This window comes from Silene latifolia, chromosome Y, assembly GCF_048544455.1.
Source record: "Silene latifolia isolate original U9 population chromosome Y, ASM4854445v1, whole genome shotgun sequence".
Taxonomy (NCBI): domain Eukaryota; kingdom Viridiplantae; phylum Streptophyta; class Magnoliopsida; order Caryophyllales; family Caryophyllaceae; genus Silene; species Silene latifolia.
In genome coordinates, this window is record NC_133538.1 from 399,216,685 (window position 1) to 399,239,607 (window position 22,923).

At 39.0% G+C, this 22,923-nt stretch overlaps 1 non-coding gene across 1 annotated transcript; it reads right to left on the reverse strand.

Annotated features, from left to right (window-relative positions):
• Positions 1-7,638: 7,638 nt before the first annotated feature.
• Positions 7,639-7,745, reverse strand: LOC141635987 (small nucleolar RNA R71). The gene has a single exon (XR_012540634.1). It is a non-coding gene; the product is annotated as a small nucleolar RNA R71 (small nucleolar RNA).
• Positions 7,746-22,923: the final 15,178 nt, after the last annotated feature.

Below are 22,923 nucleotides of genomic sequence, written 5' to 3' on the forward strand. Positions count from 1 at the left end.
ATCAGAAGCTGCCAAGGAAGCTGTGTGGATCAGGCAATTCATGGAAGGTCTAAGAGTAGTACCTACCGCCAATGATCCCATCACTCTCTATTGTGATAATAGTGGGACTATCTTCCAAGCTAAGGAGCAAAAGTCTAGTAATAGATCTAGACATGTAATTAGAAAATATCATGTAATAAGAGATTTCATTGGAAGAAAGGAAATTGCGATTTGTAAGGTTGGGACGGATGACAACATAGCCGATCCGCTCACCAAGCCTTTATCGCAGGCCAAGCATGATGGGCATGTTGCGTCCATGCGACTTAAATGTGTACCAAGTTTTTGTTAGATTTTGAAATGAAATAAAAAGTGTTGTTTTTGTTCATGTTCATAATCACATTTGTCTTTTATCTTTTCTTTATACATTGCTACATCCAAACGGGTTGTATTGACAATTGAACCCCGTTAAAGTGAACACGGATTAACATAGTATTTGCCCATAGTCACTTGTATGAGGTGACGTCTCGAAGTGACTAGAGTGTGATGCATCTGATGGCAAGTTCAAGTGCCATAGAGTCATGTGAGATGACTACTCGATCACATAGGCAGACTGTTAGGAACACTTTGTCGGGCCTTATGACCGCTTATAGAGTTCTGGCAAATTTATATAGCCTGGTCGTGGCGAGAGCTACTATAGTATTCTAATAAGTCGATTCTTTTGACTAAAGACTATTCACCTAAGATGGCACAGTTTCAGATTAACTTTGATTTGTGTTACTACGACCTTCGTAAATGGGGTCAAATGGGCATATTTTGGGTTATGATGGTTGTGGCTATTCGAAGGGAATGAGTGCGATAGGAATTGTCCACCCCTAGTCAAGGTTAAACAATATCTCAGGGCCACTCGAGGAGTAATGAACTGGAAATGCATGGCCACGCTCGGAAGATATCTATGGTAGATAAATCCGGTCAATCAGTTATTCTCCAGATCGAGGAAACCACTCTCGATATGATCACTTGCAAGTACGACCTGAAAGACACCTTGCATTGAGTGGGAGATAGTAATAGGACAAGAGAATTGGTGACGCACACTTGTCGAGGACAAGTGGGAGATTGTTGGAATATGTGTCCTCCGACAATAATGCAATCACAACTGTCGATCATGATGATCACATGTTTAAATCTCGTTTTAAAGAATATAATTGGGAAGTAATATATTACTGTCAACTGGTTCACACATATCGGAAATGATTGGCTGACTAGAGTTTGACATTACTGTCGTGCGACGGTGGTGATCAGTTGATCCCCTTAGGTCATACCTAAAGGGTAAAACTCTTAATTGAATATTTAATTGATCGTATGACGATACGGGTTATTTAAATTACTTAAAATTGACGGACGATTTTGGAAGTAATATTTACGTATCTCATTACAATTTGATACGGTTTAAGTGATTGAATTGTTTTATTACTTATATGAAATTATAGTTTAAGGAAACAATTGCATTTGGATGAATAATTTATTATAAATACAAAATGTTGTGATTTATAATTGGTAAATTATTTTGGTTCAAGTAATTATGAAGTACTAAGTCGATTTTGTGTATGACGTATTTTTATTAAGGCGTTGATTTTTAATATATTAAAAATGCATAACAATTTTACATGACATGTGACATGTGACAAATTGACAAATTGACAAAGATAAAATGAAGTCCATTTTATCTTAAGTGGACCGAAATTAAGAGGGAATATGGTGTTTAAATTATGTTATATTTTTGAGTGGAAAACAATATAATTACACCTAGCCATAGCCATGCAAGCCTATGTTTTCTTGGATAGAAAACTTGACCATGCATTGGCTCCCTCTCTCTCCTTCCCACCGGTTTTTGAAGGACAAAATAGAGAGTTTTCTCTATCAATTTTTCATTCATAATTTACACAATATTTTTAGTGTAAGAAATAAGAAAGCTCTCTAAGAAAACTAGAGAAATAAAAACTCCAAACTTCTTCCTCTCTTAACCGAGAATTAGGAGACTAAAATAAAGATTTGTAAGTCAATTTTATTAAAATTAATATTGTTCTAGTAATAATAATATTAATTTTATTAAGTTGTTACCTTGGGTAGTAATCCTTGGGAGGGATTCTACACTTGAATCCTTGTTCTTCCATTTTGGAGTGCTCAAGAACAAGTAAGAAGGAGATCTTACTTGTGCCCATAAAATCCGAAACATTCAATGTAAGATGATGATTTCTTCTTTAATTTAATTATTGTTTGCATGCATAAGATCAACATTTAATTTTATGACTAAATTAAATCAACACATATATGCATATGTCAAGTAACGAGATATAGATTTCTAACACAACCTTCAATATTAGAAACAAACAACTCAATTAGACTTGTCAGACGGTCTCTACAGCCGTAACGATATTGACATATTCACCATCAATTATCATTACCATTATCATATTGAAGTTTAACCCTTACTTAAACAATCATATCCAACACCAAATTTCAGATATAGAAAACGAATTTCAATTTGGGGCACTTTTAAGACGGAGTTTTAAGGCAAGTTTTAAGATGAAAATCACCAAAATCCAACTTCTAGCATAGTATGTGTAACTTATAGTACTCAATTTCATCATCTAACATGTAGAAAACAACCCAAAATAGATTTTGATTTTGTAAACCCTAGAAATTTCGTCCCTAATTTTGCAATTTCAAGTCTATTTTACAGCAAATAAATCACCAATATTCATGAAAGGGAAGCATGTGAATCATATTACAACGATTAAAAGCAACAATTCGCCCACATGAATCGAAAATTTTAGATTATACCATCATTCCAACAAATTCAAAGTAATAGAAACATGTAAATAGGGAAGAAATCATACCTTGATTAGATAGGGAAAGTAAAAGAACAAAATTAACAATCAAATACGCCGAATAATCACCACCAACACAAGAAGAGAGGAGAGTTTTTGAGGGATGTAAGAGTTTAGGGTTTGAAATAAAGAAGAAGGAATGAGGAGAGTAAAAAGAAATAGGGGTTTTAATAAACCCGTAAAAAGCTCGGTACTGTAGCCTACTCGATCGAGTACCCTCTTCTCGATCGAGTAGGTGCTATTTCGTCGAGTATCTGGTGAAAATTTCCACATCCCGACGTCATAGCTTCCTAACTAGATCGGGTGAGGTCTACTCGATCTAGTAAGCACTGGCACTCGGTCAAGTAGGGTTAAGTACTCGGTCAGAAATACGAAATATATTGAAGATTCCTGCAAAAACAATATCGCGTGTCGATTCCAAACCAAGTTCGGAATTCGCCACTAGTTATCACACTTGCTCATGTATTACCATTACTACTCAAGCATATCATACGTCTCATCAGATAAGATTCATGTCATATCATGCTACCACAAATTTAACCAACTCGGTTTACCTGCTACCGAGCCATTCGTATTCACAATTACATCACTATATCCTATCTAACTCATTTTACCACATTGCCAGCGAACTTATGCTCACGTCAAGTTAAAACATATAATTGATGATAATTATCCTCATGTCATCCAAATACATGCCACATAAACATACTAAAGCATATCATGTTCTAATTTCAACATAAACAAATTATGTTACACAAATTATTCACAACGCAAGCGGAAGTTTTTTGCTTTCAAACATTATATATACACACCACTAAATACCGATTCTTGTACTATAACACAACACTCTTATAACTATCGTCATTGTAATTAAGGTAGAGCTTATAAACTCGTATATGATTACCATTATTAACGACCTGAAGCAAACACCAACATGATCACCTACATATTACGGCATACACTTTCACATTTTCACGCATTATCACCACATTTACTCACTAATTCTACCAAAACTTACCATGCACGACCCAGATGCAACTATCACGCCCCCATTATCTCCAACAAAGACTCAGCCACAGGTAGTTCCAACACAATTAACATACACATTACATACATACACACGGACTCCACATTCCCATACCCAGTGACTGGCTTAAGTACAATGAGGCCGAGATTTTGAAATGAGGGCGCCTACTCACCCAAAACCTAGCATCAGCCGGGGCTCTCATCATACATACACCAGGTTTATTTTATTAGACCCACTACGTTCATTATTTTCATTTGTTACAGGTTCCAAAATCGTCGCTCCGATACCACTTTGTAACACCCCCATATCCAGAGGAGCCTTAACTAGGCCTTCCTTAGCATATAAGGGCGTTACCATCTCGGTTGCCCGAGGACAGTAATAATCAAATGTCGATAAAAGAACGATTATGTTATATTACAAGTGATTTAAAACCAACAGACAATATAAAAGATACAACTCAATGGCTACTCGCTATTACTATCAAATCTCATGAAGACTCATCCCTGCCCGGACTCTAGCTATCAACGACATCAACACCTGCTAAGACAGACTGCTCACCATAAGGGATCACGGCAGACACATAAAACAACAAGACAACCATACAAGGTTAGTACTGAGATAAGACACGACTATACCAAAAACATCAAACAATACAACACAACACAATCAGTCACACATACAATCACACCCACTCCAATCAATCTCCGTCACCGACTGTCCACTAGACCAGCCCTGCCAGTGGGGGACCGCAGCCGTACCCACCAAATCCCCGCTCATCATACCGAGCGATAACCCTGTCCCATTAATGTGCACATCCCCTCCCGTGTCGGGTTCCACGGAGGGAGAAAGTGGGGCGTGAAGCCACTCCCGCAAGTGACTCCACTCAGCCGAGAACGCATCTCGAGAACCAGAGACAAACAATCACAGACAGCCGCAACACAACACAACCAACAAACTGTATATACCGACCGACCACCGTATACATGCTACCACACAAACACAACCACAATACAACCACAACGACACAACAACCGACACACTAGACCATCTACAGAAACTGAGTAGGCGAACCTACCTTTAAGCAACTGCAACCTTTCCATGCCAATCATACGTAATATCCAGCAATCAAGCAACACCTATATCCAAAACACAATTATCTATCACTACCAAGCAAACCCTAACTGCAAAGATAAGGATACGGATGATGATGACGACATACCTACAAGGAGAAACCCGACAAAAGACCGCTACCCGACTCAAGTCACGCTCTTCTAAGGCACAAGAACCTTCAAAGGCTTCCATGGAGGTTATATGATGAAGGGAAGGGAAGGAGGCGACCTAAGGATCTGAAGAAATGAGGCGGAAATGGTTTGCGGATTTAACAACACGCGATTATAAACCCTCGCTGAAAACCCGTTACTCGATCGAGTGTCCCACATACTCGATCGAGTGCCACCCTACTCGATCGAGTATCCAAGCTACTCGATCGAGTAGCTTCTACTCTATCGAGTACCACGCACAACTCACAACCCAAGGTTACTGATGCGTGTCATTTATATGATGTTTTACACCCTATTTTACACGCATTTCAGAGCTCATTTTAGTAGTTTATGCTACTATTCTCCCTATTTCCGTCTACTTTCGTGTTTTTGTACATTATTGCAGAAATGTGAAGAATCTAGCGGAAATCGAGCTAAATCCATCCCCGAGTATCGTGCATAGCATTTGACGTGAGGTACTTACTCAAGGAATGAGCTTGGTGCGCATTCCAAGGCCCAAAAGACAAATCCACGAGATTATAGAAGCTAACTATCGGCTACTTCAGTCGATTGACCACAGCCTTCAGTCGATCGACCAACCCACGGGTTCCAGTAGCTACTATTCAGCTTAGAGCAGTCGATCGACCATGTTGCTCAGTCGATCGACCAAGCCGCTACTCAGACGTGAAGATATAGAACGAGTTTTCCAAAGCCCAAAGCGATATTAGGTTTAGGAATTATGTTACGTATACTTTCTATATAACGTAACCTAGTTCAGAGATATAATCATCTAGCTTTTACCAAGTTTTTACTAGGTTCTTTAGTCAGTTTTCAATCAATAATTAGGGTTTTGAATATTATTTCGTACTAATAATTTTGCATTCGGTTTCAGATTCTTGCTCTGCAATTTTGGTATTCTTCTTCTCTTAATTTAGTTCGCTTTATTTTCGTTTTGTAGGATAGAATTGCTAGTTTGTTTCCCGAAACCGATTTACCGTTTATCTTAATTGTTTGTTTTACTATTTTAAGCATGAATTCTTCTGTTTATTTCATTAATTTTACTGTTGTCATCATCCCCAGTATGAGTAGCTAAATTGCTTGTGCTAGGATGTAGGGGAACTATAGATTAGGCAGCGTAGAATTAACATGGACTAAAATCGCGTGTTAGTCGATCGACTGCCATACCTGGTCGATCGACTGACAACGTGAGGTTTTACCTTCGTTTTAATTGTTTTAATTCTTTATTCGACGAATCGAGTGCACACGACTAGTTGAATGATTAGGATATGACTGACCCATTAGATCGAGAGATAGGGACAGTTAATTGACCACCAATTAAAATGACTAAACTATGCTGAGATCGAAAGATAGGTAAAGTTTAGATTGTTAGTCACTTTTCAGGACGAGAGTCAGTATTAGTGATATTAGGGACTTATAGCGAGATCGAAAGATGCTATCTGTTGAGAGTGGACCGAGAGGACCTCTTGTTTTCCCGCCTCATGTGTTAGATTTAGACCGACTTAGTTTGCTGCCGCCGAAACTATAGTGAACCGACCATCCTAGTACCTATTTTATATTTGATTTAATATATTCCTTAGTTTATTGTCTTTTACTGCCTTTAGCTCTAAACCAAATCAAATCAACCCCCACATTCGTTACCTTAGACTAAATTAGACAATTATTAATTACATTCGCCTCCCTGTGGTTCGACCCTGTTACCACTAGCTTCCGTTAGTTTTAATAGGTTTTATAAATCTTATTTTTGGTACTCACAACGACGGGTATCAAATTTTGGCGCCATTGCCGGAGAGGCAATTGTTCTAATTTTTAGTTGTTTTATTTTAGTTTGTTTCTTAGTTTAAGGGACATCCGTTCCTTAAACATTTCTTAAATTCTTTTTGTAGTTTCTTCTTATGTGCAGGTCACAGGGTGGCGAATTAGTACCTTTTAATCCTGATATTTAGAAGACCTTGCGTGAGTTGAGACGATTATCTAGAGTATTGCCGACAGAGGAAGAGATGAGTACTCTGTCTAGTTACTACAAGAACGAACTGTTCGAAGAAGACCCACCTACATCTCCTGCTTCTACTTCTTCAGCTGAGACAGTCACATCTTCGGAAATTCCAGTCATGGCTGAAGAAGCAACACTGAAAATCTTTACAAGGGGTTCGAATTACCTGGAGCTGATAGGAAATTCGAACCGAAGCCTTCCTATATCAACTTAGTTGAGAGGAACCAGTTCGGGGGTGCTGCAAATGAAGATGCAGCCAAGCATATGGAGATATTTAACGATTATTGCTGCTCTATACCCCCGCCGACCGGTGTGACCCAGGACCAGATAAAGGAGACTATGTTTATATTCTCACTCCGTGATGCCGCAAGGGAGTGGTATAGAGATCTGGATCGAGCTGCTCATGGGATCACCGACTGGAATTCTTTGGCCTTGGCATTCTACAAGAAATACTTCTCTGCCTCGAAGACGAATGCCATTAGAGCTCAGATCACGAGCTTTAAACAGGGACTTGATGAAAACTTTCATGAAGCATGGGTCCGTTTCAAGAAGCTGGTGCGAACTATTCCGCACCATGGGTTCGAAAAATGGAGTCTTTGCAATCAGTTCTATAACGGGCTGTATGACGATCAGAGGGCTATTTTGGATACTGCAGCGAATGGCTGATTTGCTGAGAATATGGGAGAGACTAAGGGGTGGAAGATCATTGATGACTTAGCCACCCATAAAGCTGAATATGGGAATTCGAGAGGCAATCAGAGGATGAGTGCTGAATCCCCTTCTGTAGCTGCATTAGAAGCTCTCACGGCGAGGTTTGACAAATACGAGTTAGGCGGAGCTTCTAAAGGAGGGATGTATCATGTGAATGCTGTTTCAGACGGTCCTTTCGTCTGTAGAAGATATGGAGCTGAGGGACATGTCTCAGAAAATTGTCCTAGCCCCTTCGAGTCTTGTGCTGCCTTTCAACATTACAGGCAGACAAACACGTACTATGAGCCGAATGTCCATCCCAACTTTAGGTGGAGTAGCCAGAATGTCCTGAATCCGACTCAACCTCCACAGCAACAGAGGCAGCAAGCTTATGTGCCCCCTCACAAGCAACAACCATATCAAAAACCTCCCTATGTGCCGCAGCAGCAACAATCCCAAAATTCTGAGTTTGCTGAATTGAAGAATATGTTGCAAAAGGAGTCCCAAGCTAGAGAGGCCGAAATGAAACTACTAGAGAGCCAAATTACTCAATTGGCTAGCAAGAATACCACTCGAGCTCCGGGACACTTACCGACTCAAACCAACCTAAAGGAGACCCTTAATGCCATAACTTTGAGGAGCGGGTCCACCCTGGAGGGGCCTGCTATGGTCGAGGACAATGCTGAAAAAGATGGGGCGAAACCGAGTCAAAATAAAGCTGGAACGAACAAAGGAAAGAAAAAGACGTCTACCAGGTATATCAGTCGATCGACTGACATGCCCAGTCGATCGACTGAAGCGCGTAAAGAAACAGCTTCTGGAACTGTAGAACTCAGTCGATCGACTGAGCAACATGGTCGATCGACTGGAACCGCTGCTGATAGTGAGCCTTTTCGTCCTCCAATGCCCGGCAACTTGAGGAATCATTTGTTTCAGGGTACGACAGTCCCGAAAATCTTAGGGCAAGACCCGAGTGCTGATGGGTCAGTCCCGGTTCCAAAGTTCGACCCAATGTTGGTCAATGGCTCACATTTGAGACGGTCTGAAGAGGGTTCAAGCTTCAATAAGAAGAAGGTAGTGGACTTCCAACCTAAGTCCACGGATGCCGGCATGCGGGATTTAGAGGAGAGGGCTAAGTTACTTCTTACAGCCCCCTATCCGGAGAGATTGGTGCCGACGAAGGAACATGTATCTTTCAATAAATTTGAAAAAGTTATTCCTAGCTTGAATGTACAAGTTCCTTTTCTCGAGTTAGTAAACCAAGTACCCGCTTATACTAAATTTATAAAACAACTTTTATCTAAAAAGCGGTCACTTGAAACTGTGCATAGTGTCGCACTTACTAAAGAGTCATGTTCTTATCTAACCCACACTGCACCCCATAAACTAGAAGACCCATGTAGCTTCTCCGTTCCTTGTATCATTGGTACCTTTTCTATTGAGAAGGCATTATGTGACTTAGGAGCTAGTATAAGTGTAATGCCCTTGAGTCTTGCTAGAAAGCTCAAATTAACTAGGTTCACAGTGACCGACATGACAGTATAGATGGCTGACCGATCTGCGGTCCAGCCTATAGAGTCTTAGAAGACATTCCCGTGCAAATAGGAAAGTTCTACTTCCCTGTAGACTTCGTTGTACTTGATATGCCTGAGGATGCCCATATTCCTATCATACTAGGTAGACTATTTCTGCACACTGCTGGTGCAGTCATAGATGTAGGCTCGGGAACCTTGACTTTTAAAGTAGGGAAGCATTCCATTGTTTTTGCTCAACCTGCTAAGAAGAAAGACCCCATGTGGCCTGTGACTTGCAATACGGTTTCTGAAAAGAAATCCTACTTTGTGCTTTCTGACATGCCTATCTCTACTCCTATTTCTGTTGTGACACCTCCGCCCCGGACTGGGAGCAAATTGGAGGAAGATTTGTCTATTTCTGATATTGCAGGAGCTGGTGTGGGGAAGAAAGAACTGCAAGTTACTCCAGCTGCGAAGGAGCCAATCATTTCACGAGGCGGTCTAGGTTGCCTCAGCTATGGCACTGATGAGGAAGTTGATGACGAGCCGGTCAAAGTGAGAGAGTCCTATTTGGATTCTGACGAATCCGAAAAGGTCATTGAGTGGGGAGACATGGAAGCTGTTGACCCATTGAGGCCTACGGACGTGGAAGCTAAGAAGGGTGCAGCTGATAAGATGAGCACCGTTGAGGCTACCTCATGTAGCCTGAAGCCGACCAAGTGGGCCATACCGTGGCCGTTCTTGATCAACTATTAATTGATCACATGCCTTATAAACATTTTATTGCTTTTTAAACTCCTTTTATTGCTTTTGTGTGCGCGAGACTTCGAATTTATTTTTGCTACTTAGGATTTTTAAGTACTTTAGACTTTACTTTGGGCTTTGAGCAATTTTGGGCGCGTATTATTGTGCATTTACAGGTTTTTAGACCTTATTAGCTCAAGTAATGGAGCGAATACGAAGAAATCAGAAGTTACAGCAGTATTTCCAGTCGATCGACTGGTCTGTATAGTCGATCGACTGGTCTGCAGTTTCCAGGAGCTACTGTTCCCTTCACCTTGGTCGATCGACTGAGTGACATGGTCGATCGACCACCCTGCACTGCTGTACTTGTTCACGACCTCTCCCCTGCTGTGTTTGGTCGATTTGCGGAATTGAGGGAGTTTTCTACTCCATCATTATCTTCCGCCATTATTTATTTCTTCTATTTTTCTCATTTATGCACATTATACCGCTTCGCTATTGCCTTCTCGGTTTTATGCGTGGTATTTGTTTGTCTTTCAGGTACTTATTAGTAGCACTGCTGGCTACTGAAACCTCCTAGCTCACGCTGGTTTAGGGAGGTTTCCTTTTTCTGCGCTTAAAGTCTTGTGAGTTCCCGATTTCAACTTCATGTCATATTTCTTTATTTTATCGCAAATTCCCGTTTCTCTTTTCTTCATTACTTGATTTTGCACAATGGGGACATTGTGCGATTTGGTTTGGGGAAGGGTTTTGCGTCGCATATCATTTGCTTGCATTCACGTCTACATTTTGTTTTTCATTGCTTATTTCATTTCTCATATACAAAATTCCAAAAAAAAAAAAATTGAAAAATTTAAAAAATTCAAAAAAATGTATGTTTATTTTAGCATATAAGTCGAGTCGGAACGGTAGTATATCAATGATGATATTGCAATTTCACCTGTTTATGCCTAGGCGTTACTAATTGACATGTTATTAGTAGAATCGTATAAGTGCATATCTACGAGTTTTCGTTAAATTATTTGCTGAGCTTGAGACTTGACTTAGAATTTTGGCAAACTACATCATATTCCTGAGATTTAGAGCCTATAACTGCTGACATCTATGACCGGTTTAATTAGGAATGTGAGTAGTACTCCTTATGAGACATGTTACACAAATATGCATAAATATGAACTTGATCTGCTTAATACCTGTATGCATTCGGTTTGTGGTTTGTTGACACATGTGGTAGAGGTTTCCCTTTATTCATTTTGCCCATAAGCTCCACACTGCCAAAAACAGCCTTTTTGTCCCATTACTACATCCTACATTTAGCCTGTCCTTTGTCAAGCTAGTAGTCTATGTGTTGGGATTGTCACTTAGTTTTTGGTGGCATATGCTCTTTTGAGATATTGATGGGAAGATGAAAAAGGAAGAAAAGAGAAGAACAAGAGAAAATGATTTGAAAAAGAAAAAAAGAGGTGCTGTACGGTTCAAAGCAGTCGATCGACTGCCAATTCTGGTCGATCGACTGAGGTTTGAAAGAAAAGAAGAAATCAATTCGCATAATTCAAGTCTTTATTTTATGGAGATTTTTGCTCCCATATTGCATTACTATCTTATGGGGAGTTGGTTGATTACTGTTATACTGGAGATTGTGAGTTTTGTGCTTGCTATAGCACCGTATCGATTGAATTTTGAGCAAGAAGAAGGATGTTGTCATATGGTTCCATTTTGGTACTAGCTTGATCACCTGTACCTCCACTTTCCCGTAAATGTTTTGCCTTTTCTTACCCATATCTCACATATCCATATATACCTCGGCATGTGTCATGGTCTTTTGATGGTTGGAATGCATATGTACGGTCATAGAGATTACTTTCATATTATATTGCAGGCATGTTCTTATAGGTCGTAGTTAGGTGAGAGTCATTACAATATGAATTCTTTCTACCCTCTTATATATTCACCTGTGATTATGTGTAATATGAGCGACCCGTGATAGTCCAATTTGATAAGTTTCTATAGTTTACGGTTCAGCAGTTCTTAACGACCTTATAACTCGTTTGCATGATTCACATTGCTAATTGATTGTTAGTCATTGCATTAAAACGGTTTAGGCTTTACAGTTTGCAATTCGCTCTGAGATTGAACTCGTTCCATTAGGTCATTATATTGAGTCTAGTTCTTGCTTGGGGACAAGCAAGGGTTTGGTTTGGGGAAGTTTGATGCGTGTTATTTATATGATGTTTTACACCCTATTTTTCACGCATTTCAGAGCTCATTTTAGTAGTTTATGCTACTATTCTCCCTATTTCCGTCTACTTTCGTGTTTTTGTACATTATTGCAGAAATGTGAAGAATCCAGCGGAAATCAAGCTAAATCCGTCCCCGAGTATCTTGCATAGCATTTGACGTGAAGTACTTACTCAAGGAACGAGCTTGGTGCGCATTCCAAGGCCCAAAAGACAAATCCACGAGATTATAGAAGCTAACTATCAGCTACTTCAGTCGATCGACCACAGCCTTCAGTCGATCGACCAACCCACGGTTCCGATAGCTCTTGTTCATTTCGAGCAATCGATCGACCATGTTGCTCAGTCGATCGACCAAGCCGCTACTTAGACGTGAAGATATAGAACGAGTTTTCCAAAGCCCAAAGCGATATTAGGTTTAGGAATTATGTTACGTATACTTTCTATATAACGTAACCTAGTTCAGAGATATAATCATCTAGCTTTTACCAAGTTTTTACTAGGTTCTTTAGTCAGTTTTCAATATTCAATAATTAGGGTTCTGAATATTATTTCGTACTAATACTTTTGCATTCGGTTTCTGATTCTTGCTCTGCAATTTCGGTATTCTTCTGCTCTTAATTTAGTTCGCTTTATTGTCGTTTTGTAGGATAGAATTGCTAATTAGTTTCCCGAAACCGGTTTACCGTTTATGTTAATTGTTTGTTTTACTATTTTAAGCATGAATTCTTCTGTTTATTTCATTAATTTTACTGTTGTTATCATCCCTAGTATGAGTAGCTAAATTGCTTGTGCTAGGATGTAGGGGAACTATAAATTAGGCGGCGTAGAATTAACATGGACTGAAATCGTGTGTCAGTCGATCGACTGCCATACCTGGTCGATCGACTGACCACGTGAAGTTTTACCTTCGTTTTAATTGTTTTAATTCTTTATTCGATGAATTGAGTGCACACGACTAGTTGAATGTTTAGGTTATGACTGACCCATTAGATCGAGAGATAGGGACAGTTGATTGACCACCAATTAAAATGACTAAACTATGCCGAGATCGAAAGATAGGTAAAGTTTAGATTGTTAGTCACTTTTCAGGACGAGAGTCAGTATTAGTGATATTAGGGACTTATAGCGAGATCGAAAGATGCTATCTGTTGAGAGTGGACCGAGAGGACCTTTTGTTTTCCCGCCTCATGTGTTAGATTTAGACCGACTTAGTTTGTTGTCGCCGAAACTATAGTGAACCGACCATCCTAGTACCCTTTTTATATTTGATTTAATATATTCCTTAGTTTATTGTCTTTTACTGCCTTTAGCTCTAAACCAAATCAAATCAACCCCCACATTGGTTACCTTAGACTAAATTAGACAATTATTAATTACATTCGCCTCCCTGTGGTTCGACCCTGTTACCACTAGCTTCTGTTAGTTTTAATAGGTTTTATAAATCTTATTTTTGGTACTCACAACGACGGGTATCAGTTACTTGGCACGCACATCTAAGGATTATTCCCACTCCCAAGGTCAGTCAACGCTGGTCAAAGGGTCTCTAAAAGGGCGGGTATTATAGTTGCAGTTGCCCTTGGTCCATGTGCCTTTTTAGGGCGCTAGCATAGGTTGATCCTTAGTTGGTGAATGTCCTTTGGGGAAGCTTGGCTTTCTTTGTAGTTGCTTCGACGAGGTTGACCTCGTCAATTTGGTTTGCTTGACCATAGGGACGAGATCCAGTTGATGTAGACCCCTAATAGCCTCTATCCGTGGTCTTGGCTAGAACACCCTTGCGTAGGTCATCTTCGATACGGGTCCCGAGGATCTGTAGATCCTAGAAGGTTTTGATGTTCTAATACCTCAGCAGGTTGGCATAAATTGGACGGAGGCTGTTGACAAATTTCTCCACCAGGGTTGATTCGCTCGGTTTACTAACCAATTGGGTGGTCACCCTCGTCCAACAGGTTAGGAATTTGGTGAATCCCTCTTTTTCATTTTGGGTTAGGACCACAAAGGTGCGTGTGCTGGCTTGAATTTTGACGTTGTTGGCGTATTGTTTAGCAAATTCAACGGCGACTTCGTCCCAAGTGGTAATGCTCTTTGGGTAAAGGGAATAGTACCATTGACGGGAAATTTCTTCCAAGGACGATGGAAAGATCCGGGTGAAGAGTTCTTGTTTGACCCCTTTGATGGACATGTAATCCTTGAAGGCTCGGATGTGATTGAGTGGGTCCTCCACCCCTTTGAACTTAGGTACATCAGTCAAGGTAAAGTGGTCAGGCAGTTGATCTCCGACGGATTCGAACCTTCGATTGTTTTCGAGGTGAATGTTGTTTCCACTGGCCAAGAGTTGCTCTTCCAAGAGCTTGAGCTTTCTCTTGGTTGTCGTTAGAGGCAGAGTATTATGTTCTCCGGTTTCCTTCTTTTCCAGAGTGTCTATACGGGTCTCGACACGGTCAAGAGTGACCATAAGGGCTGTGAGCAGGCTAGCTAGCTAAGCAGTTATGAGATCTCTGTTGTCATCGTTGTTGTTGTTTGACGAAGCTGAAGACGGGGCCATGGTTATGAGACAGAAAATGGCTCACGTTACATACCAATCCGACATGGTTTAACAACTAAAAGCAAACAGCAAGAAGGACAGAAAGACAATTTGGACCCAACGAGATGAGGGAAACCGTGTGTGGTGCCTCGGTGCTAACTCGATTTATGGTGCAATGGTGTTGACTGGTTTTTGACTCGCGTTCAACGTAATAGCGTGACACCGTTGAATGAGTCTCGAGGGGAGATGACTTATAAGTAAAGACCCATAAGTACGTTTGCTTTGACTCGGTAGACACGAGGTGGAATTGGAGTGGTGAATTGAAATTTTCGAAAATACAAATTTTCAAAAAGGTTCATTTCTTGCTTTATTGATGGCTTTCGTAGAGTAGGGATCTTCAAAGAGTCCGCCAGTTGAAAAGGGCCGTCTAAGGTTTGTTTTCAAAAGACGGTTTGATTTAAAGTGGCGGCGGCTTTAAAAGCGATGCGTTGATTCCGAAGACGGTTTTGAAATCCAAAATCGTGGGTTTTGAAAATTGTGGTTTGAAAAGGGTTGGAATTGTTGTGGTCTCGAGAACTTTGTGTTGTCCTCGAGATTTGAAAAGCCTCGAAATAGGTGTGTCATTTTCGGTTTTTGAAAGGGCCAATATATCGGCGGAAAAAGTCTATTATGTCGGCGTAAAGATCCATTATGTCGGCGCAAAACAGTTTAAAATATGTGTTTGGAAACGGCCATTATAACGGCGAACAAAGGTTGTTTTTTGTTAAAAAATGGTTGTAAAAAAAACCGGGTTTGAAAAGGGCCATTTTGACGGCGCAAAAAAGGTGTTTTTGTTGAAATAGTTTTGTAAAAACCGATTTGAAAAATCGTCATTACTACGGCATAAAAAGGTGTGCAATAGTCCGCGAAAGACCGAGGTTTGAAAGGGCCATTATTACGGCGCAAAAAGGTGTTCTAAAAGGTTGGAAATGACATGGAAGGTGTTATGATCACATAGCACATAAGCACTCACAGTTCATTATATTATGCATAATGCTGACACGGGTTTTGGCTTAATAAGGGTGGTTACACACCAAGCGATCATTTCACGATTTTCGAGATGGATGCAATTCTAAACATACTGTGTAAGGTTGGTGCCCTAACCTCGTTCATGAAGGAAATGAATGCTCTTTGAGGAATCAGAAATGTGTAACCTCAATAGTATGCTTGACGTAATCGGGATTCGAAACGCGGGGATAAGAAAACTCACGCCGACGGGACGAACCAATTGGTCCATAAAGGTTAGGTTATGGGCCCGGACAAGAAACCTGACTTATGACCGTAATATCAATTAATGCTTTTCAACCAAAGACCTCATTCGAGTCTCACCATCTAGGGATCGCAAAGACACAATTGTCTTAGTTTTCCCCAGCAGAATCGTCAATCTGTGGACATGCGGCGGTCGGAAATCCGGTGGCGTATTAAATGCTTTCGACCGGATCATTTTAGATCTGTCGGTTTCGTCTCGGTAAGGGTCTCCAAAATCTATGCAGAGATGTTCGGAGTCGCCACTAAGCAATTATGGGATGCCTTGAAACCATTCGAATCCACTTTATACCTAGGTCAATCAAGGCAAAAAGCGGTGCTTGACATAGGTACTAAAGATAAGGAATCGTCCCTCTTTTGCATCCTATCGCTAGAATGACTCTCGTTTGCCCTGGATAACATCGTTCACTATCCAAAGTTTCTGAGTAAGAGGTGAGGGTACGTATTGGAAAGCCCTTTAATTGGACACCCAAACCCGCCCGTGGTACCGACCTCTACTGATCGATCTTGGTTGGTTAAATGCAATAGTTGATAAAACGGGTAAATGCATGAATGCGCATCCATAAGTTTAAACCTAACATGTGAAATTTGCTATGTCGGTTGTTTATCCAAGTATCATGTAATTGATGTCGAGTTGGATATAATGTTGATTTGCATGCAAGACGGAAAGTAAACATCTATTTACCGAGTTAGGTTTATGGTGCATAACGTGATCCATTTGTCTTAGAAAAGTGTTTTGTTAAAACAAAGCGTTTAAAGTCTAAGTTGTGGACTCATCAATCTATCCGTCATGTATTCGGGTTAACCGAAGTCGGGATCTTCCTAGACGAGTGCTGGAAAGGAAACAGGAACAACATCAAGCAGCCTATTGAGGTGCGATCCATAGGGTGATCTAAGGGAGCCTGTCCAGATTTGAAAACTGTAAATCAGGAGGCCTGTTTAGGCGCGAGTCAGGCGATGACCTAAAGGGTGTGTCATGGTTGCTTAAAATGCTTATGAGGTCCTTTGTAAAATTATTTGTAAATGGGTGTCAAAACCCGTTTTGTTGAAAAGGTCATTGAGACCGCTTTTGTGCTAATATGAAGAACGGGACTCGGAATAATTATCATTATGTTGATAATAGTTTTGAAAGAAAGGATGCAAAAATGTTTGATATGAACTAATTATGTTGAGTTTATTGCTTTGTAATTAAAGTGTAAAAAGATGCTTGATATGAACTAACTATATTAACTTCATTGCTTTGTAATTAGTCAAAGTTTACCATCGTACTCGAATTAAACCGAGATGGCATGTAGAACCAAGGATGATTATGCATGTATGGCTAATATGGCTGTTTTAAAAATGTTAACAAAAGAAGAGAGGGATTATAAATACCCTTTAAAATTTAATTAACCAAATATTATCACGAGACACGGATTAAACCGTCATGGTATGAGGAACCAAGGGTGAATATAATTTATGGTTAAAAATGCTTGTTGTGAAAATGGTTTAAAATATTTGAAATGGTAAAAACCGATTACAAATGAGAAATGAAAATGGAGGAAAGAGTGAACTCAAACACATTTGAGTTCTGACCTGGGTAGCCAGAAGAGGGCGCGAGCCACCTTGTTGTGACTAGGGACTTATGCTCCGGATCAAAACTAAGTTTTGGCTCATTCAATCCGTATTTTGGACCGTGTTATGCATGTTTTAGCAGGTTAAGGTCATAAAAACAGATAAAAGAACATGAAAAAAGAGGATTAATTACACCCTCATAGTTACATTCTAAGTTGCTTGACGAGAAATCGACAAAAGTGTAAAAACTTGTTAAGTCGGAAAACTCGATTTAAAACTGTTGTTGTGAAGTAAGGAGTGTTTCTTTGCTTAGTGATGGTGTAGTTGGTCGAAGTGGTAAGTCAAGTGATTTAATGCACAATAACGGTACCAAACAATGTGTATGGCTCGTATTTTCGATCGGTAGGTCGAAAATACGTGTCGTTTGTTAACTCGGGAAGTCGAGGTCTAGAAGTTTAAGGGATAAAAGAGGGGGAGGACGCTCGCGTGATTTCAAATGGTGGCATTTGAGGGGTATTTATAAAGACTTGTGTGGTTGTGTGCGTTTTGAGTGACGTGGCCATATAGGCTACTCGAAGAGGCGCGAGCATGTCCGCGGGTCTTCAAGATGTCTTGTCATTATCAAGCATTTGGATTTATGGTTTGTTTTATCCTAGGTTTTGGATGTCATTATTGTTGTACTTGACCATCAAGTATACTGTGTATATACCATGGAAGGTTGTGATGTTTGTTTTTTGTGTTTGACTCGGTTTGACCCGTTGTTGGAGTCGGGATTTTAATTCCGAGTCGGTTTTTGGTCCGGTGTCGGTTTTGACTCTATTTAGTGTCATTATGACCACTTGGGAAGTAATTTTTACTGTCAACTGGTCCACACATATCGGTAATGATTGGCTGACTAGAGTTTGACATTACTGTCATACGACGGTGGTGATCAGTTGATCCCCTAGGTCATACCTATAGGGCAACACTCTTAATTGATCATTTAATTGATCGTATAACGTTACGAGTCAATTAAAATATTTAAAATTGACGGAAGATTTTGGAAGTATTATTTACGTATCTCATTGAAATTTGATTAAATGAGATACGGTCTGAGTAATCGAATTGTTTCATTATTCAGATGAAATTATTGTTTAAGGAAACAATTGAAATTGAATGAATTATTATAAATACAATTTGTTGTGATTTATAATTGGTAAAATATTTTGGTACAAGTAATTATGAATTACTAAGTCGATTTTTGTGTATAACGTATTTTTATTAATACGTTGATTTTTAATATGTTCAAAATACATGACAATTTTATGTAACATATGACATGTGACATAATACAATTTCACAAAAAGAAAATGGATTCCATTTTACACATATGTACCGAAATTAAGGAGGATTAAGGATAATATTGTGTTTTTAATGTGAGTGGTAAACACAATTATTACCCACTAAACTAGCCATGCAACCCTAATGCTCATTGTGAAGAACAACTCTTGCATGCATTGGCTCCCTCCCATGCCCTCTTCCACCCGGTTCTTTTTTAGATGAAAAACCACTTTGGTTTTTCATCTTATTTCACCTAATATACCCTAAAATGTAGTTAGTGTAATATTATTATTCATTCATCCAAAATTTGAGTTTTAGAAAGATAAGAAAACTCTTCTTTCTCTTCCTTCTCTCTAACCGAAAAATAGAGAGATCCATAATATTTTTGGGTCATTTTTCTTTACAAAATTAATATTGTCTAGTATTCATAATATTAATTTTAATTAAGAGTGTGCTTTGGGTATTAAGCTTTGGGAAAGATCCTACACTTGGATCTTAGTTCTTCCACTAAGGAAAGCACAAGAACAAGAGAGAAAGGTGATCTCTCTTATGCCCATATAAACCGAATTTCCAATGTAAGGATGAATGTTTCTTCTTTATTTTGTTTATAAGTTTGCATGCATAAGATCATTTATTAATTTTATGACGAATTAAAATAAAACATATATGAATATGTTACTATATAGATCTACTTTTCCTTCAATCGGTATCAAGAGCCATGGTTGTTTGCATGCAAATCGGTTAAAAGTTTTTCCGAGTTATAAAGATTAACATATAAAACTTGTATAATTTGTGTTATTATGATATGTCACGAACTAATTTATGCATGTTAAAATTTCTGGTCCTAAAATGTTTTTAGGATATTTTGGTTAATTTATAGATTTTTATTTTTCATATTATACAAAAATGGCATTAAAATATGATTTTATGAGTAAAAATGTCATTTTCGGACTAAAATTAGCTAAACTTCGAATTTTCCAGTGATTTTTGGATACGTTGTCACATATATTAGTTTGAGATGACCTGTAAATTTTCATAATTTTTGGACTTCTTATGCTCGAAAAATGGATTTTTCATTATTAAAATCGGATTTAAGTGAAAAATAGGTTAATATGAGATAAATTTCGAATCTGGTAATAGAAATTTAGTATGTTGTCACATGCATCTTTATCTAATCGAGTTCATCGACCGTGTCAATTAGAATTATCGTAGTTCACCGCTTTAGTTCACTTAAAACGTGATAGATAATAAATTGACATGACCTCTCGCTAAAACAATTAATTGAGACGTAGCCTTACCAAATAGTAGAAACCATGAAAACCTATTTCGCGAGGGAGTGCACTCGGCCCTACCGGGGTACAAACCTTGTTACGTAGGGTAAGTGGGTGATGAATGTTTATCCACCGAGTTCATATTAATGAGGGTTTCATCGGCCATACCGTGCCCAAGTTGATGTGGATTTGGATCATGGACACATTTATTCGAAATTTGGATTGAGCTCAACAGAAGTATTCGTGACCGTAGTTGCATGTGTTCCGGGCTATAGATAATTATTAAAGTAATTTTATCGACCAAGAGTTCTAAAAGTAGAATCGATTAAAACGTTAATCCACCGAGTTATATTGATAAGGGTTTCATCGGCCATACCGTGCCTAAGTCGATAAGAATTTGGGTCTTGGAATCATTTATCTAGTTGGGTAGAGGTCACTAGAAAAATGCATAAAACTTGTTTAAATTATAAATTTTTACGAGTATTATTATTAAAACAACATTTGTTTTACTCCTTCTATTTTGTTTTGTAGACCACTTCTTTTCTCATAACAAATGGCAACACCAACCCCTAACGCCACACCTCTCGCTAATTCATCATGGCTCCGATCCTTCATGGATCGATGTAAACTTGAAAAGAATGGGTCAAATTTCTCCGATTGGGATGCCCAACTCAAATTAGCCGCCCATGGTGACAAGCTTCGTTACCTTACCGAGGCCTCTCCTCCCGAACCTACTACTAGGTCGACCGCCGCCACTAGGGAAGCATATGAGGCTTACCATAAGGAGTCCGCCGCAATGAAAAACGTCTTGATATTTGCGATGGAGGCGGATCTCCAAAGAAGAGCCTTCAAAATGGGCACCGCTAATGAGATTTACTCCAAGCTTGTGACAATGTTTTCATAAACTCCACGGATCGTCCAATATGAGGCGGCCGCGACATTCTTTGATCTCGACTTCAAAGAGGGCCAAAACGTTAGCCCTCATGTGCTCAAACTTATGGAGCTTGTCGAGACCTTGAAGATTCAAAAGGTTGAAATCCCCAAAGAACTAATTGTAGATAGGATTCTACACTCCTTGTCCAAAGTCAAAGCATATGTTCAATTCCGGGTGAATTTTAACATGCAAGACAAGGATGTGTCTCTTGAAGAATTGCACAAGTTACTTGTGCAAGCCGAGAGGGACATGGGGTTAAATGTGAACCCGCCAAAAGATGTGCTTAACATAAGCACTAAGAGTAAGGGGAAGTTCAAGAAGAATGGGAGGAAGGGTAAGAAGCAAGCTCCCACTTTCACCAAAGCTAAAGCTAATGATGCTAGCACTTCAAAAATCAAGAAGGGTCCTCTTGATAAATGCCATTATTGTAATGGTATGGGACATTGGAAAAGAAATTGTTCCAAATACCTTGGTGATATTAAGGCTGGAAAGATTACTCTAGTAGGTAAATGACTATCCTTTCTTTTATGTTTCTAATTCAACTATGGTATTGTGATACAAAGTTGTGATAATGTATCTCCCTTTTTATTGTAAATAGGGCCTCCACCAAGCAAAGACAAAGGAAAAGAAAAGCAAGCTTAAGAAACCATCAAGGAGCTAGGAATAGCTTTCATGGAGCTTCGCTTTTTATTGTCTTATTTTAAATTATGTTTTGGATTTTTAGAACCTTAAGTTTCCGTGTTCGACATGGAACGGTATTTTGGATAATTGGTTGTATTTTGGATAATGGTGACTTGGTTTGCAACCCAAGTCACCCATTTTATCATTTTATCACTTTGTTCTAAAATTCATGTTTAAATGCTTGTTCTTAGAAACATATAACTTAAATTGATCTAATAGACAAATATAATGACGAGATTCATTATATGTCCACATGCTTAAGGCTTCTGTATGATCATTTACAAAGTGATTTTGAGTCTATGAACTCTCTTAAAGGAATGTCAATCACCAAGTACACTTACGAAATATAAAACTATTAGTCAATCTATGAGATATTTCTCCTTATAATTCAACATCATTATTTGTGCCTCATATGCTATCTTTGAATCTATAGTGTATTTATTCTAAAGATAGAGTTGGAGAAAAATGAGGACACAACACACGATACATTTTTGTACTTGTGTAAATGAGATCTACGCAAGAGAGAATGATTTGAATGAAGGTATATCTATTCACATAGTATACCCAATAGATAGATGAGATCTATGGTCTCAACTACTTCTACATGACTAAGAGACCACGTGAAGTAATCATAAGAGTATATTCTCAAGATAACTACACGAGGAGACCAAAAGAAAGTTTTGGAAGAAAAATGACTAATGTAAAGTCTTAACAAGAGTTTTGACTAGTTTATAAAAATTTTGACCAATAGTTTCAACCTTGAGATTTACTTAAGAGCCTAAATGAATCAAAGTAACATACTAGTTATAAACGAATTGCAAGGATTGATATACCGATATCTTCAATAGCCAAGTTTTAAACCACGCAGATGTCATTACTTAACCTCATTATGAAAATGAATTGGTTAAACCTCCTTCCAAAAGGGTATTTCGAAGGACATGTTCTAGATATTATATTTAAACAATGACATTGCTACGTATCATTA